Here is a 16,694-nt window from a genome sequence, read left to right as displayed (position 1 = left end):
TTGAAAATACTGTTACTTTCAGAGTTCGCTTTTTAGGAAAAGTGATATTTTGTTCTTAAAAGCCCCAGTCACAAAAACAGAGGCTGTGTTGACATAAAGGTTTTTTGTTTGTTTGTTTGTTTTGGACAATCCTTCCAACCTTTACTTACAGATCTCAGCTATCTGGCGACAAATGTGGGCAAATGACTTGGAACACAATTTGTAACACTCACGAAGCTGAGAATTTTCTGTGATTTCTTTCCTCTCTCCCCAACTCCCCTCCTGGGTTCTCTCTTTATCCCCCTCCCCTTTTCCCTCTTTGTGTTTCCGTGCTGAAAGATTGTCAAATCTACTGACATAAAAGGACAAGTCACAGAAAAGACCCTACAGAAGGTTTTGCTTTTGGGGAAGAGTGTCAGCATTAAATATTTTCAGGCTGTTTTGGACCATCCTAATTGAAGGCTATCAGAAATAAAGTTAGAGATGACTTTGCTAGGTCAGCAGAATTCAGTGATCACATATTACTCTGCAGTGGAGTAGCTGGGATTAATGAAATGTTTTACCTAAAAGGGCTTCTATGGAGTAACTTTCAGGAATGATCCTGTGCTTAGAAGCAGCGATGGATCGACTGGATCGACGAATAATGCTGAATAACTCAAGCCACACAGAGACAGGATGTGCCTGTTGCACCACAGATTTCTTAACTTTTAGAAGTCAGGGTAGCTTTTCATTCCTTTAGTTTCAGTTAAAAAAAAAAAATGAGAAGGAGCGGTCAGTATAGTCAGAAAGCAAGAAAAAGCAAGAATAGTGTGAAGGAGAGAAGAGGGCAAGGGAAATAATTTTGGTTGAGAGTCCACAGCATGAGTCAGGCTCCAAGCTAGGTATTTAATAGACAATAAATCATTTAACTGTCAGGCCCTCGCTGGGAGATGTTTCTTTCTCCATTTTCAAAACAGAGAAACTGAGGCTCAGCCAGAAATAGCCATTTGCCTAAGATTACAACATTAATAAATAGCGGAGCCAGGATTTTTTTTTCCTCTTTATTACTAAAGTCCATGCACTTCCCATAACTCTAAACGGAGATCTCAAGTCTGTGTTGACCAGGCTTTTTTTTTCTTCTTCTTTCTTTAGAGACTTGCCTGCTTTCTAAGACTGGAAGCAGATTGTTAACCTTCAAAATCACTGCCCACTCATCTGGCTAGAATGCATGCAAGGCAAAAGGAAAATTTATTCTGGATTAGGAAAATCATCACTAATTTCATTTTCTCACTCCCGAGGACACAGACATGTTGGTCCAAAAAAAGGAATAGTGTGATAAATATTTTCAGTTCATTTTTAATTTGAAAAAATACTGTGAAATATTTTTAAACTTTAAGCTATTTTGCATGGAAGGACTTTATCATTACTATAGTTGCGTATCTCTAGGCATTGAAGAAGAAAGAGGCTACATGAAAATATCGGCCAAAATTATGTATTAGGTTTCAGGAGATTACAACCCTAGCTTTGAAAATAAATAAAACTATTTTTTCTGTATTTTTAAAAATCTATTGCCATGAAAATACTCAGGATCACCTGAGTTCAATTTCTGACAAACATGACCCTGATTTTTTAAATGTCATTCAAATGTGTTTTTAAATCAATAAAATTTCCAAGACAGAATTTCCTATTTTTCAAGTTTGGCAGCGTTTTGGTAAGGAATTCTGGGTCTCTTCCCACCCTTCCAATGTGGGGTTATTTTCCAGAAGAACGGCCAATAGTTCAGTTATCTTCTTGGAAGAAACAGCGTTGTCTGGTTCCCCTGCTGGCTTGTGAGTTATTTCTTAACTCGACAGGAATAAACCCATTCCCTTAGACTCACATGGCAGAGGCTGGATATTTGAGGCTGATTTTTGGCTGTTTCGTCAGAACTCTTCCTCTGTTGGCAAGCCTGTGTTCCGGATGGTTCCTCTTTTATCAGAGGCACTTTCCATCTACAGGTTCACGGTCCATATCTAAGCTTAGGAATGGTGGAGGGAGACAGTCACGGGGAGATCTGACCCTCATATTCCACACACTCTGTGACAGCATAAATGTCTTTTAAAAAGAGCTCCAGTACAAGAGACATTTAGTCCAGTCTGGCTACAACATGAAGGATAAGCCTAGAGCAATTTACCCCATGTTACTCTTTCCTTTCACTCTGATTAAATGTGGTCTCTTTGAACACTCTTGAGTGGTAACTTCTAATACCACACCTAAACTTTTTTTTTTTTAATTAAAAGAAAAATAATGCCTGAAGGTACAAAAAGCCGTACGGCTTCTGACAAAGTAATTTCAGAAGGCAAATGATAGCTACAGACCCCAATCACTATCATATAGTTAGACTGTACAAACAGAAAAAGGATGACTCTAGAATGTTGAATTCTTCCTGACAACATGATGTGATAAGTTTTGGATAATCTCGGGAGCAGGCTTGGGTTACAGTCATGGAAACTCATTACACACACACACAGACACTCATACATAAATACCATATATGTGTGTGTGTATTTGATGAATATAATGTGCTACTGTTAAGACAATTCTATTTAGGAAGAGAATAGTAAGTTTATTTAGGGAATATATGTACTCTGCAGTTAAGTGGGGATTATGTTTTTCTAAAGCCACTAGTAGGAACAATAAAGTTGCTTTATCAAACTATCATTAAACAAAGAAGCTGCCTTCTTCATCTCTACGTCACTCAGCCCAAAAGTAGTAAAAAAAATTCCCTGTCTCTGTTGCATCTTAGCAGTTTACGAACACACGAAAGGGGCAGGCACACCCCAACATTTCCATTTTAAACCTTCATTTTTTTCAGTGTGCATGTTGAAATGAGGAGACTGATGAATAGAAATTTATATTCCTGGTATAAGTCTGATTGATATCATTCCAGTGGTATTTTTGTTTTATTTCCACCGATCACTCAGATTTCTCTAGAAAAGCCACACTGCATTCACTAAATGGCCTCTAGCAAGGAGAATAAGAAAAGGACCATAGTTTTCTATCAGATTCATAGAAGAGGGTTCCTTTCAGGGAAGAAAGAACCTTGAAGTGTTTGCCAAGAATGTGAAATTCCTGGTTTATCTAGAGTTCAAGTGTCTTCTTGGTGATTCTTACGTAGGGAAAGCATTTGAAGTAAAGAGAAAGATTTTTTTAAAAATATTATATATTCCAAGGGAGCTAGACTGAGAAACTGAACAGCCTCAATGATCTATGGAAAACTTAGATGTACCTAAGAATTGTCACTGACCTCAGCTGTTTCTGAAACCTGGATTAAGCCATTTGTAGTGGAAATCTAATTGAGTTTCATTCACTTCATTTATTTGCCAGTATCTACTAGCTGCCACAAACTGTGCTGCATGCTAGGGATACAGGAACGTAGTCCTGCTCTCACAAAGTTCATAAGCTAGTGGGAGAGAAAGCAATTAAACACAATGTGATTAGAAGAGATAAGTAGTATGAGAGAGATGCAACGAAAGCACTAAGTCTGGTGGGCTTTGCAGGGGATGATCAAAGAACACTTTCTGAATAGCATGGCACTACCATTGATTGCTCTAGGATGAGTGTAGAAGGGAGAGGGTGTTCCAAACCTGACCAGGAGGAAAAATCAGAAAACCTCAAGCCATTCATTAGCCATTTATTAGCTACTTGCTGGGGACAATGTGAGATCCTAAGCAGTAGAAAGGACTCAAATCTACTCCTTTACATATTCCAGTGTTTGGAATTTATCCTCAAAGGATTTTTATTGAAGGATTTTAAATAAGAGAGTGGCATGCTTAGATCCTTTTTCTTCCTTCTATGATTGGAGACAGGTTGCTAAGAGGCTTGGGGATAAGAGTTTGTACAATGGCACTAGTTTGTCATAACCGTTGTTCAAAGCAGATTCCAAAGTCTCCACCAAAGCGGTGGAGACCCGCACATGTTTCTGTGTTGGGGTCTGATTATCAGAAAGAAAAGAAAAACCCAGTTCTGCTCAGGAATTATTCATGGGTGGCTGTGGAGGAATCACATGTGCTCTACACTATTTCAGCTTAGATAACTCTGCAGCTTCATTGAATATTTATCTCTGATTTTTTTTTTTTTTTTGGCAACAAAGACCAGTTCCGTTTCCTTTGAGTCTGTATGACTCAGGAAAGATAGCTCATCTCTCATGACACTTAGGTAAAGCCAAAAGTTAAAATGATTTTTCAGGAAAAATAAACTTTTCATGTAAGCTTCTTTTCTAGTTAAATTTATCATTTTGTTAACAGAGTGAACATAATGACTCATCTTTATCTCTTTCTTTTCCTGTTTGGGGAAGTAAAGGTGGGACACATCTTACTTAAAAAGGCTTCAGGCAAGGACAGTGCCACTTTTGGCAGGAAGCCTGCTATTATTCCTTTAATAGGACACATTCACATTTCTTTCCTTAGCACTACCGTTCTAAGCAAGCATGAGTTGCTAATATAAATTCATATTTAAACTTCTCTTCAAGTATACTTATTTTTTATAAATCTGCGTGGTGGGCTGTGCTGGTTCTTAGGATGGAATCCTCCACATAATCATTTGCCAAAATAAACCAATGCTCTTTTAATTCACTAGAAAACTCGTTACCATTTTACATTTGTAAATTAATCCATGAGGTTGGAATACAGTGCTGACCTTTCAAAGTGCCCCTCTATTAAGAATATCACTTCTTGGGCTTCGCTGGTGGCGCAGTGGTTGAGAATCTGCCTGCCAATGCAGGGGACACGGGGTCGAGCCCTGGTCCGGGAAGATCCCACATGCCGCAGAACAGCTAGGCCCGTGAGCCACAACTACTGAGCCTGCGTGTCTGGAGCCTGTGCTCCCAACAAGAGAGGCCATGATAGTGAGGGGCCCGCACCCCGCGATGAAGAGTGGCCCCCACTTGCCGCAACTAGAGAAAGCCCTTGCACAGAAACGAAGACCCAACATGGCCAAAAATAAAAAAATTAATTAAAAAAAAAAGAGTATCACTTTTTATGTTTATTTTCTGCCCCAGAAAATATGTTCTCTTTGTTTTTTAAGAAAACTCCATAAGACTTCCCTGGTGGTGCAGCAGTTAAGAATCCGCCTGCCAATGCAGGGGACATGGGTTCAAGCCCTGGTCCAGGAAGATCCCACATGCCTCGGAGAAACTAAGCCCGTGCGCCACAACTACTGAGCCCACGTGCGGCAATAACTGAAGCTTGCGCACCTAGAGCTTGTGCTCTGCAACAAGAGAAGCGTCTGCAATGAGAAGCCCGCGTGCTGCAACCAAGAGTACCCCACCGCCCCCCCCCCGCTCACCGCAGCTAGAGAGAGCCCACGTGCAGCAACGAAGCCCAACATGGTCAAAAAAAAGAAAAAAGAAAACCCCATAAAGACTTTGCTGATCAAGTCAGAACCCTCTAAAAGATATTTAAGAAAGTAATTGGGAAAATATGATTATGTTTAAAGGTAGAAAGTTCCCTTCTAAAAGTCAGATCCTGTTGTTGGTTTTTTTCCTTTGAGTCTCTCTTACGCATTTACACTACCCTCACCCTGTTCCAGGCTGCCTTTACTTCCCTATTGATTTCCTCTTCCATTTTTCAACTAGCTTATAATGTCATTGTCCAGCTAGTAAAAAATAGCTAGAATTTATAAGACTCCATGCTAGGAACTAGGCATGTATTATTTCATTTAATGCTCACATTAATCCTAAAAGATGGGTGTTACCTCCCCATTTCTTTACGAAGAAAATGAAGTTCAGAAGAGTTTAGCAATTTGCCCATGGTCATAAAAACAGACAAGCTCACCTGAATCCAAAGCTGATGTGCTCCCTGCTCCCACACTCAATCTCCCAAAGCATGATCACTTAAACCTTGACATTTCTGTCAAGATCAAGAAGTCTTCATTAATTCATCATATTGAATCTAAACTCCTCTGTTTGATTTTGAAAAACCTTTCCTAATTTGCTTCAGTTGAACTCAATAAACAGTAATTGAGGGCAGACTGTGTACCAGGCACTATTCAGGGTACCAGGGATGATGTGTTTACTCTTCACATGCAAAGTCATTGGCCATCACTCCCTGACCTCTTCACCCCTTCAGTCAAATCAGTATCCTTGTTCTTCACGGCAGCCATGTTCCTTCTCACTCTCACACATTTTTTTTTGCCTCATTGAGCGTTTTATTAACATGCCGTTTTAATATATAGGATAGGATTTCTCAAACTTTGCTCTTTAAGATATTAATAGGTGCTTTCAGAAAGAAAGAAAAAGAAGAAAGTAAATTTGGATACATTTGGCAAATGCTGTCAAGTATTTAACTACCCATTGGTTACTAACAATGATAACTAGCCTACAGAATTCTCTGAAATACCTGGAAGTAAAGAATTCCTAAATTTGTTTAAGCCAGTCTTTTCCATACTTTTTTGCCCACAGAACACATTTTTCTTCCAAAATTCTTAAACTTCATTGCATTTAGAGAAGAAAATTCTTAGGATGCATTCTCTCATTCTTCTTAAAATTTAGTTTACTCTTTTGAGTAAATAATCCATATGATTCAAACATCAGAACAATACAAAAACATTACATTTAGATTTTTCTTTTCCATCCTGTTCGTATCAATCACGCTCATGATTAGCCACATTTTTAGATTCTTGTGTTTCTTTCTTCAAACACGAGAAAATTAAAACACATGTATATTTTATTTATCGTTGTTTTTTTAATAGCACAATATATTACATTTTATTCTCTATGTCCTGTAGTGAGGTTTTTTTTGTTGATTTTTTTTTTTTGCAGTACACGAGCCTCTCACTGTTGTGGCCTCTCCCGTTGCGGAGCACAGGCTCCGGACGCGCAGGCTCAGCGGCCATGGCTCACGGGCCAGGCCGCTCCGCGGCATGTGGGATCTTCCCGAACCGGGGCATGAACCCGTGTCCCCTGCATCGGCAGGCGGACTCTCGACCACTGCGCCACCAGGGAAGCCCATGAGTTTTCTTTTGTATTTTCAAAGTATAGTCTTCTTGCGAGGCCTGATTTAAATCTCACTTCTTCAAGGAGGCTTGCCCAATCCTTGCTGAAGTAGCTGATGCCTCATGGTTTAAACTCTCAGTATCTTATTGTTTCCTATCTGTTCTTTTGATCTCACCAGTGAGATGATAAGCTGTGTTGAACATGGGAATCAGAGGCACTGCTTTTTTCACTTCTTACATACCACCAAGCCTGCAGTAACTGCTGAGTTAATCATCCTGTCTACACATTGGCAGTCAAGAGAGACAGCCACAGAGACCTGTTGGAATCTGACTCATTGCCTAGAATTATGGGAACTTTCTCTCCACATTGCTGCATACAGAGTCTTGTCCAGTATCATGAATCATAGAATATCACCAAATTAATTCTTCCCCAATATGAGAAAATAAAACATTGAAAATATTAAAAAGTATGGTAAATCATAAGAGTAGTCATCACAAAATATGGGCCATGTTCCTAGCTGTAACATTTCCAACCCTTGTATAAGCCAATAAACATTATCTGCACCTATAGGATGAAAATAATTACTTAGAGCTACTGAAGTTGTTACATGTAAGGCCAAGAATTAAAGTTCTTAAGATTTTGGTTACTTAAAAAACAACAACAACAGCTCTTGGAATCCTCATTATTACAATGTTTTGAACAAGCAGCTTTTTCAGAGAAATCCACTAAGATGACGGCTGCTGAGATAAGTAAAGCATATTGCGATAAGATTCAAGTTCAGCAAGCAATGAATGACTGCCCACCTTGGCAAAGCCACATGCAAAACTTGAGGAGGTAAAGCTTGAACAAGACAGACTCCCTGTCTTCTAAGAGTGATAGTCCCAATGCCTCCAATTGACATGAGATATTTTGTGATGAGATGTAGAGAGGTAGAAATTGTTGTTGGCACTTGGACAGATGCCTGGGGGAGAGAAGTCTTCACATTTATTCCCATAGAACGGATCTCATGTAGAGGACTTGAGAAAGGTTTAGGAATATTTATGAAATCAATGTAAAATAATGAGATGCATAACCTGGATATAGATATGATTGTTTTCCTTTCCCTCTCTCCCTTTCCGTTGAAACTCTGAGTTTTCCTTTCCCTCTCTCCCTTTCAATTGAAACTCAGAGTTTCAGTATTGAAACTCTGGTGCTTTTAAAGTGAAAGGTACTCCTTGATGGATACCCCTGTTGGCAAAAAATCAAGTTTCCAGGTAGACCGGGGAGCATGGTTTTCAGATTTTCTGATAACGCTATCAACTGAAATCTCAGTTCTAAGTACAGAATCAATCATTCCAATATCCTGCCGGGGTTGTCTTTCATAGAATAAGAGAGATGGCAATCACAACTAAGCCTCAGGTTAGAGTTAGATCATATTCACCACCAGGAGTTTCTATGTAGGATATGGGAAGACTGGCAAGATAAGCCCTTCCTCTTTTGGCTGCAGGGTTTCTGATGTGCCCCTGAGGTTTCTCTGTGTTAAATGGCCAATACTTTCCATTGCCTTTAAAGACACACACGATGCCCATTCCTTGTTTCTTTGCACAGTACATTAAACACAGGAGGTTTTCTTCTGGTTCTAGATTGTCAAAAGAAATGAATTTAATTGACTCTAAAAAGGGCCAGAAATAAGCCTTTTTGTGACTGAGTTCTGCCATTTTTACCTGGAAAGAGGGATTATATCCTTTCCTGTGGCTGCAAAGTAGATGTTATGCTTGAGAAGAAGTTTTCGCCATTTCAAAACATGGCTTTTCTTTCCCAGTGACCCATCTGCACTCTCCTGTTAAGATTCTGAAATAAGGAAGTTAACAGGCTCAGAGATCCCACTGTTTCCTATTTCTATTTCCAGTAATAGCTCTCAGGGCTACTTTGTCACCAAGACCCACAGAATTGAATGTGATTGCAGCAAAAGGTACTATGAGTAGAAAATGAATTCCTTATGTTGAAAAGAGAAAAATGTGTGGGTGCTTTAGGAATGAGGCTGTAGACAATGGTAGAGTTTTCAACAACATATTACAAAGGGATGGCTAAACTGACAGTTGATTAGATGATTGACACAATTTTTGAAAGTAATAAAACTGAATTTTCCAATTTATTACGGCTTTCATGCATTTTCCTTTTAAACTGCTGGTTATAATGCTTACCCCCAATTTTTATGTGCAATCTATTTTGATGTGTTTTGTCAGCAAAAATCCATAAAGCAATATGAACTCACATAAAGCTGACTCACCTTGTCGTTTACTTCCAGGAAATACAAGTCCTTGGCTGGAATCTTGACCAATGATTCTTACAGACAAAAGGCACCCAGATACCCATAGCTACTCAGTCAAAACTGAAATGGAGATGTCATTTGAGATTTGGATACTTAGTGACCTAATGAATTCAGAGAAAACTATTGGGGATTTGAACAATTATCTATCATACTGTGCCCTATATTTTCGTCCATAACATATGTCTAGGCTGCCTTGTTTCACCCTTCTGCCATAACCAGTCTTTTTAAAATTTGAGGAGCATATTCAGTGCAGTTGCATCGTACACAATGATCAGGTTAGAAATTCAGCTTGTAAAATCAATAATTACACAATAAAAAATACCAGTTAAAACCTCTTAAGTTACCCATGAGTTATAATAAAATGTGTATCATTTATATAAACAATCTCATGCAATATGTGTACATATGTAATGTGTAAAGTACAGTATTATTAGCAAATGCATTTTTTATAATTGTGGTAAAATATACGTAACAAAATCTACCATTTTAACCTTTTTTAAATGTATAGGTCAGTGACATTAAGTGTGTTCACATATTTGTGCAACCATCCCCACAGCCCATCTCCAGAATTCTTTCCATCTTCCCAGACTGAAACTATGGCCTCTTTAAACACTAACTCCCATCTCCCTAATGGCTGGTAACCACCATTCAACTTTCTGTCTCTGTGAATTCGATTATTCTAGGTGGCTCGTGTAAGTGGAATTGCACAATATTTGTCTTTTTGAGACTGGCTTATTTTACTTAGCATAATGTCTTTAAGATTCAACCATGTTATGGCAGATGTCAGAATTTCCTTCCTTCTTAAGGCTGAATAATATTCTGTTGTATGTGTATACCACATTTTGTTTATCCATTTATTTATTGATGGATTCTTGGTTTACTTCTATCTTTTAGCTGTTGTGAATTATGCTGTTATAAATCTGTGTGTACAATTATGTGAGTCCCTGTTTTCAAATCTTTTGGGTATATACCTAGAACTGAAATTGCTGGATCATATAGTAATCCTGTTTTTAATTTGTTAAGATACCACCAGTTTGTTTTCCATAGCTGTATCATGTTACAGTCCCACCAGCACTGCACAGGAGTTTCAGTTTCTCCACATCTTCATCAGCATTTGTTATTTTCTGGTTTTGTGTTGTTCAGTTTTTATAATAGCCATCCTAATGGCTGTGAAGTGGTATCTCATTGTGGTTTTGATTTGCATTTCCCTAATGATTAGTGATACTGACCATCTTTCTTATGGACTAATTGGCCATTTGTATATCTTCTTTGGAGATATGTATCTTCAAGTCTTTTGCCCATTTTTTAATCAAGAGGTTTTTTGTTGAATTGTAGGAAGATTGATGCATTTTTAATTACATTATATACATTTGAACAAGTTGAATGCATGATATGATTCCATTACAATGCATTCTGGGGAATTCTGATTCAGGGGAACTTGAGATACAATGACTTACTATTACACAGCCAATGCCTTGACAACATACTGGATGTTATCAATAGTAGAGGAAAAAGAATGAGTAAAGAAGATATTTAAATAAAGAGAAGACAGGCAAAAACCACTGAATTGCTATTCAGGCAAACTTGCCGATCACTGTGTTAGTTCTGATGGGTAAGTTACAAATTTGGAAGTGAGTGACTCATTTTTCCATTCCTTACGATTGTGTTACAGAAAGTATTGCGTGCACTCACCTACTCACCGGCAGTGAGCACCCAAACACATCAGGTCGGCTGGGTGAGTGTTTCAAAGTTGTTGAGCAGGGCTGACTTCTCGGTTGCTGGGCTGTGCAGAAACAGCCTCAGACTGTCTTCACCGAGCAGGTCACTGTGACCTCCAGTGTTCCTGGTTCCACCTCTGAAATCCCTCCTCTAGCCCTGCAAGTTCTGCCAAACCCTCTTAACAGTAAATAGCCTCCAACAGGTTAGTCTGCCGCCGCCGCCGCCCCCGCCGCCCCCGCCGCTACCGGTGCTGCTGTGGTTTCCTAGCTGTGTCTTCCTCACCTCTGTCTGGCCCCAACTTGTCGGTTCGCATGTTTCTTCTGCTCACTCTGCCCATGCGCTCCTCACTTCAGCATCCTTTACAGCAGTGCTTGCAAACCCCGCCGTCATCCATCCCGAGCACGTGTCGCAAATCATGGGAACCTGTTGCAGCAAGCACTGTTGGGACCTTGGCTGTGTTCCAGAGTCTGGTTGTCAGGGTTCCTTCTTACTGTTTTAAGAAATAAGGATCGGGCATGATGCTGATGAAATTGTTCAGAAGGCTGAATGTAGTGCCTCTGGAGTAGGTCTAGGTCCTATCATCATTAGAAGGACGGTGGTGGGTGGGGGGACTTGCCTTTCAAGTCTGGGTGGATGCACAATTGCAGGGATGCCCCGAGGACTTTCTACTTTAAATGCATGCAGGGCAAATCCCATTTTGAAAACTCCAAGAGGTTGTTTACTTTGCCAACACTATGAAGGTTCTTCACTGATGCACAGACAGATTTTTTTTTTTAACCACATGGAAGGAAGTCTTACAAGTTTTTTCATACTTCTCTCTATCATACACTTGAAACACTCTTCTTCATGCATTCCTTTCTTTATTCAACAGACAGTTCTTGAGCACTTAGCATGAACCAGGCACTGAGCTGGGGAAAAGGAAGCAAAGCATCTTGGGTGAGATTGCATGCTTAGGAGCCATACTACGTGCTTACGTGGCACTCCAGCTCTGCCACTCAGTAAAGGAACTCAGGGCAAGTGTCCCCACTCCATTAGTACTCATTTATCTCATTTGTAAAACTGCAAAAGTGATAGTATTCTTCACAACATAGCAAGGATAGCAAGGATTATCGGATATTGATGTCTGTAAACTGCTTAGCAATGCCTAGCTTGGAGTAGGCATTCAATAAACGAAATGATACTTTCGCTGTTATTCTTGAATTGAGAGGTGGAATATCAGGTTTTTACCCTCAAGTAATGCATCAGCTAGTATCGAGACAAGCATGTAATCAATTACAAGATAATCTAAGTACTATAAGGAAGATAGTGAGATAGAAGCTCTAAAGGGGGGGTGCTAATTAATTCTGTCTGGAAGTTGGGGGTATGGAAGTTTTGTGCATGGCATCTCAAAGGAGATTTTACTTGGGCTGGAACTCAAACAGAAAAGATTTTGACACATCTTTTAATGTTGTAAGATTTTTTTTTTGTATTTAATGTGTCTCTCAAAATGCCCCTTCAGCCCTCAATATCCTTTCTCTCTTCCATTCCCAAGCCCACATTTTATCAGTCCTCTGATCCTTCAAAGACTCTGCTCAAATGTCAACTCTTTCTTGATTCCTTCCCTGATGAATGAATAAATTAAATATCACTTGAAAGTATACTTGTATGCTGGGGCCTGAAAATAATTCTTCTTATAGAGAAATTTATTTTGTCAAGAGAATTGCTGTAATGCAATATAACCTGTATTAACATGAGTGCCATCCATCACTCTCTGAGATGAGTATGATAAACATTTCCATTTTTGATCCAATTAAAGCTAGTGGAGCTAGAAAAAACCATATGGACTCCTTTTCCTTTTTTAAGTGGGGTATAAATTTTCAAGGCATAACTACCCAACTGATTCAGAGACAATAATATGCCAGTGGAGTTTGGATACAATCTGCTGATATAACATAAAGGTCTTAGAACAATAAACGAAACCCATAATATAAGGAACTGATGGCATCGGGATAATTAGATCCATCAGGACATTCAGTAACAACCAAATGAAAGAAAACCACAACCCAGCAAGCTAGAGGCATATTACTTGTCCCTTTCAGCTAAATATCTCCAACTAGATAATATTCAGTGATAATAAGAAAAATCAGTAAAGTTTACTGCGTAAATAACCAAGGCAAATTATACCTATAATAATTCCAGAAAAATAAAACCCAGTAGGCAGTACACAACATACACCCACGTTTTTATCTCCCACAAAGTATTGCCCAAGTCCTAGTGCTGAGAATGTAAATATCAGCTGCAACAGACACAGGACCATCATTCAGACATGAAATGCTAAGCGTATACCATAAGGGTTCTAGCAGAAAGGCAGGAGAAACTGCTGTATCTCATGCAGCGAAGAGGAATATGTGAAGGGAAGATAGAGAGTGGGTTGCTGGGGTTGAATTAGCCATAAGGTGCAGAACTGACATTTTTGCATAGAAAATGGGTAATAAATGGATGAAGGGTTGAATTTTACATAAAACACAAATTGGATATCTTATGTATAAATTCAGTCTATTGGCATGTTTTGTTTGTTTGGCCCATCCAGTATTTAAATTAATTTTTAATGAGAAGATTTCACATGAAAGTCCAGATTGCTCTTTTCATTTTAAAACTGGAAACTTGGATACTCCATGTGCAGATATTTGTAATGCTCTCACCCTCGCCTCCTTTAATTCTTAACTCAGAATTCTAACTTCACAGATCACCTTATTTGCAGTCATCTCCTAACTATTCCTTCAAAAATTGCACCCCACACACTCCCTATCACCCTCTGTTTTGTTTTTCTCATAGCGCTTGTGACCTTTAATATGGTGCTTAATTTACTTATTTATGAAAGCTCTGGGTGTGCATGGATTTTGTTGGGTTTGTTCATTGTCTATTTTTCTCTATTTTTCACAGTGTCTAAAATGTGAATATAGTATATACTCAATAAATATTTATTAAATAAGCCAAGCTGCTCTCATTGGACAGGTTCCACAACCCCCAACTCAGCACCCCCCAATCCTCACACCTTAGCCCTCTCTCAACACATAGTTTAAAAATATCAGCTTCATTCTAATCATACAGTACTCCTACAAGATTAAATGAACGTACAAAATAAGTTTTAAAATACAATACGCTGTGTCAAATGCTTTTACATACATCAACATCTATTTTACAAAAGAGAAATCTGATGTTCTGGTAGGTATGGTCAATTGCCTGAAAAAGGAGCCCTGAGATTTCAACCATGATTTATCTCATCTCAAAGCTATGCTCTTAACCCCTAAGGGTCTTGGAATTTATTAAGACATAATATGAGTATTTTTATCTGTGGCAAAGAGAGATTGAAATGTCTTTATAAAACCAAGGCTTTATTCATCCTAAATCTAAGAAAAGCAAAAATACCAGCTCTAAGAAAAAAAAAAAGAAATGTTTCAGGAGATTACTCAAAGATGCCTCAGTAAAATCAGAAATAATGTTTGAGGTGAGGGGTGGAGCAAAGACACCAGATTTGTTCTCTAGTGGGCAGTTCTCTGGGCAGTCAATGGAAGCACCTGCAGATTCTCCTAGTAAGTTGTAAATCCTCCCGCCAGCCCCAGTTCAAGACAGCACAGAAGTTTAGAAAACTTCTGCTTGATATCACTCAAGTCTATGCAGAACCTGTATAATCCCAGAATCCTGATTTTAACGTCAAAAAAAAAAAAGAGATCTGGCGGAATTGGCGATTCTTATCTCCACCATGGAAAATGACTGTATGGGTGATTTAACTGTCAATCATGATCTGATTGGTGCTCTCACCTGATAAACGAGAAAATGTCAGCTGTTGCATCCCTGTTTACTCTTCATGAGTTATGTGACTTTGGACATATCTCATTTTTTCCTTTGACATAAGCTTGGCTGTGGGAAAATTGCAGTTTCCCTATGGGCCTCATCAGTTGTGAAAAAAGACAAGGGGACAATAACACTTCCTGCCATCTTTGACTATAAATCCACAGAGGACAGTGCCTTGCCCCAAAACCTATAACAATACTTTCTGCTTCTGTTCACACTTGCTTTCCAGAATCCAACCCCAGGTTAACATAGCTCTGATCACTCACAGGAAAATGTTGAGCCATAACTCCTTTCATTAAAGAATGGCCTTGGGGATTATGGATGAAAAACAAAAGAAACAAACAAAGTTATTTTGTTGTGTTGCTGCCATCATTAAAAAGCTTGGCTCCAGTCCATGCAAATATAGTAAGTTGATATTCAGAGAAAATAGCCACCCCTCGGGGCTCCCCAGTTTTCTTCCTCTCCATTTCTGTCCTCATATGGCCGGAGGAAAGAACTGTTGCCTCCCTCTCACCTTCTTGCTTGACTGTTGGGCTTCACAATCCCATCTCAATTGCCTGTTCTGCTCTTGTGTGAGGGTAGTACTCATATTTCTGCATCCTCCCTTATATGCATGATGTTGGTATGAAATGAAATTAAAAAATCACCTTGCTGGTAACTCCTAAAGACCTGTTTTTGTTTTTTATTTGGTTGATTGATTGGTTAATTGGGTGGGCCTACTTTTGTTGTTGTTGTTTGTGTGTGTGTGTGTGGTACGCAGGCCTCTCACTGTTGTGGCCTCTCCCGTTGCGGAGCACAGGCTCCAGATGCGCAGGCTCAGCGGCCATGGCTCACGGGCCCAGCCGCTCCATGGCATGTGGGATCTTCCCAGACCGGGGCACGAACCTGTGTCCCCTGCATCGGCAGGCGGACTCTCAACCACTGTGCCACCAGGGAAGCCCTGTTGTTTTTTCAATTCTTTTTTTATTATACTTTTTTCAGTGTTTCTTAAGTACCATGATGGGGTATATGTTTTTGGCTTAAAGTGTTTCACAAGTTTGATGAGATATAGAAAAATGTGAAGGGAGCCCCTTTGTTATTAAACAGTTCAGGTCCTGGCATGAAATGCCCCAGGCCTCAGCCCCAGGAAGCCTGGCATGACAGAACCTGTGGTCCCAGACAGCACAGCTCCAAAGGAAGTGCTCAGTGTGGTGCTTGTGCAAACAAGTGACACCCCTTAGGTGGTGCTAAGATGCTAAGACACTTTAAGATGGAGCTTTAGAAAACTTCTGCTTACTATCACTCAAGTCTATGCAGAAGCTGTATAATCCCAGAATCCTGATTTTAATGTCAAAAAAAAAAAAAAACAAGGAAGGGGAGGTGATTTACTCTGATTTCTCAATCAAAATGAATAACTACTGGGTTGAATGGCACCAAAACCTGTCAAATTGAGGAGGTCAAACGTAAAATGCCCTGATCTTAGGATATCGAACTCTGATCCAAACAGTTCAGAGGCGACATGAGAGAGAATCAAAAGTGAGCATCCACAGTATTAATACAAAACGTATTTAAAGATGTTCTTCACCCCTCGTGGTATGGGACGTTCATTAGTTCATTCATTGAACACTTTTTTTTCAAAGAGATGAATTGATTTTGATATGTACCTTTTTCTCACGATGAATAGAAAAAAAGAGGCCTTTTCCAACAGAAATATTTTTACATGCAGTCTAAGTAGGTATCCTCATGAAAACTTTCCTCAATTCTGGAATGTCTAGGCCCTCACTGTGTTTGAAGATTGCCACCGAGTGTGGAATTTGTTTTTTGCCCATCTCCCAGCTGCCCTGCATACTGAGATCATGAGGTACACTGCTCTTTGGAAAGGAAAAGTAAATATTGGGTTGCTCTAACTGAGGTCATAGT

Source organism: Delphinus delphis, chromosome 17 (assembly GCF_949987515.2).
Source record: "Delphinus delphis chromosome 17, mDelDel1.2, whole genome shotgun sequence".
In the NCBI taxonomy this organism is placed as follows: domain Eukaryota; kingdom Metazoa; phylum Chordata; class Mammalia; order Artiodactyla; family Delphinidae; genus Delphinus; species Delphinus delphis.
The sequence above is the reverse complement of the archived record's forward strand: the minus strand, read 5'-3'. Positions refer to the sequence as shown.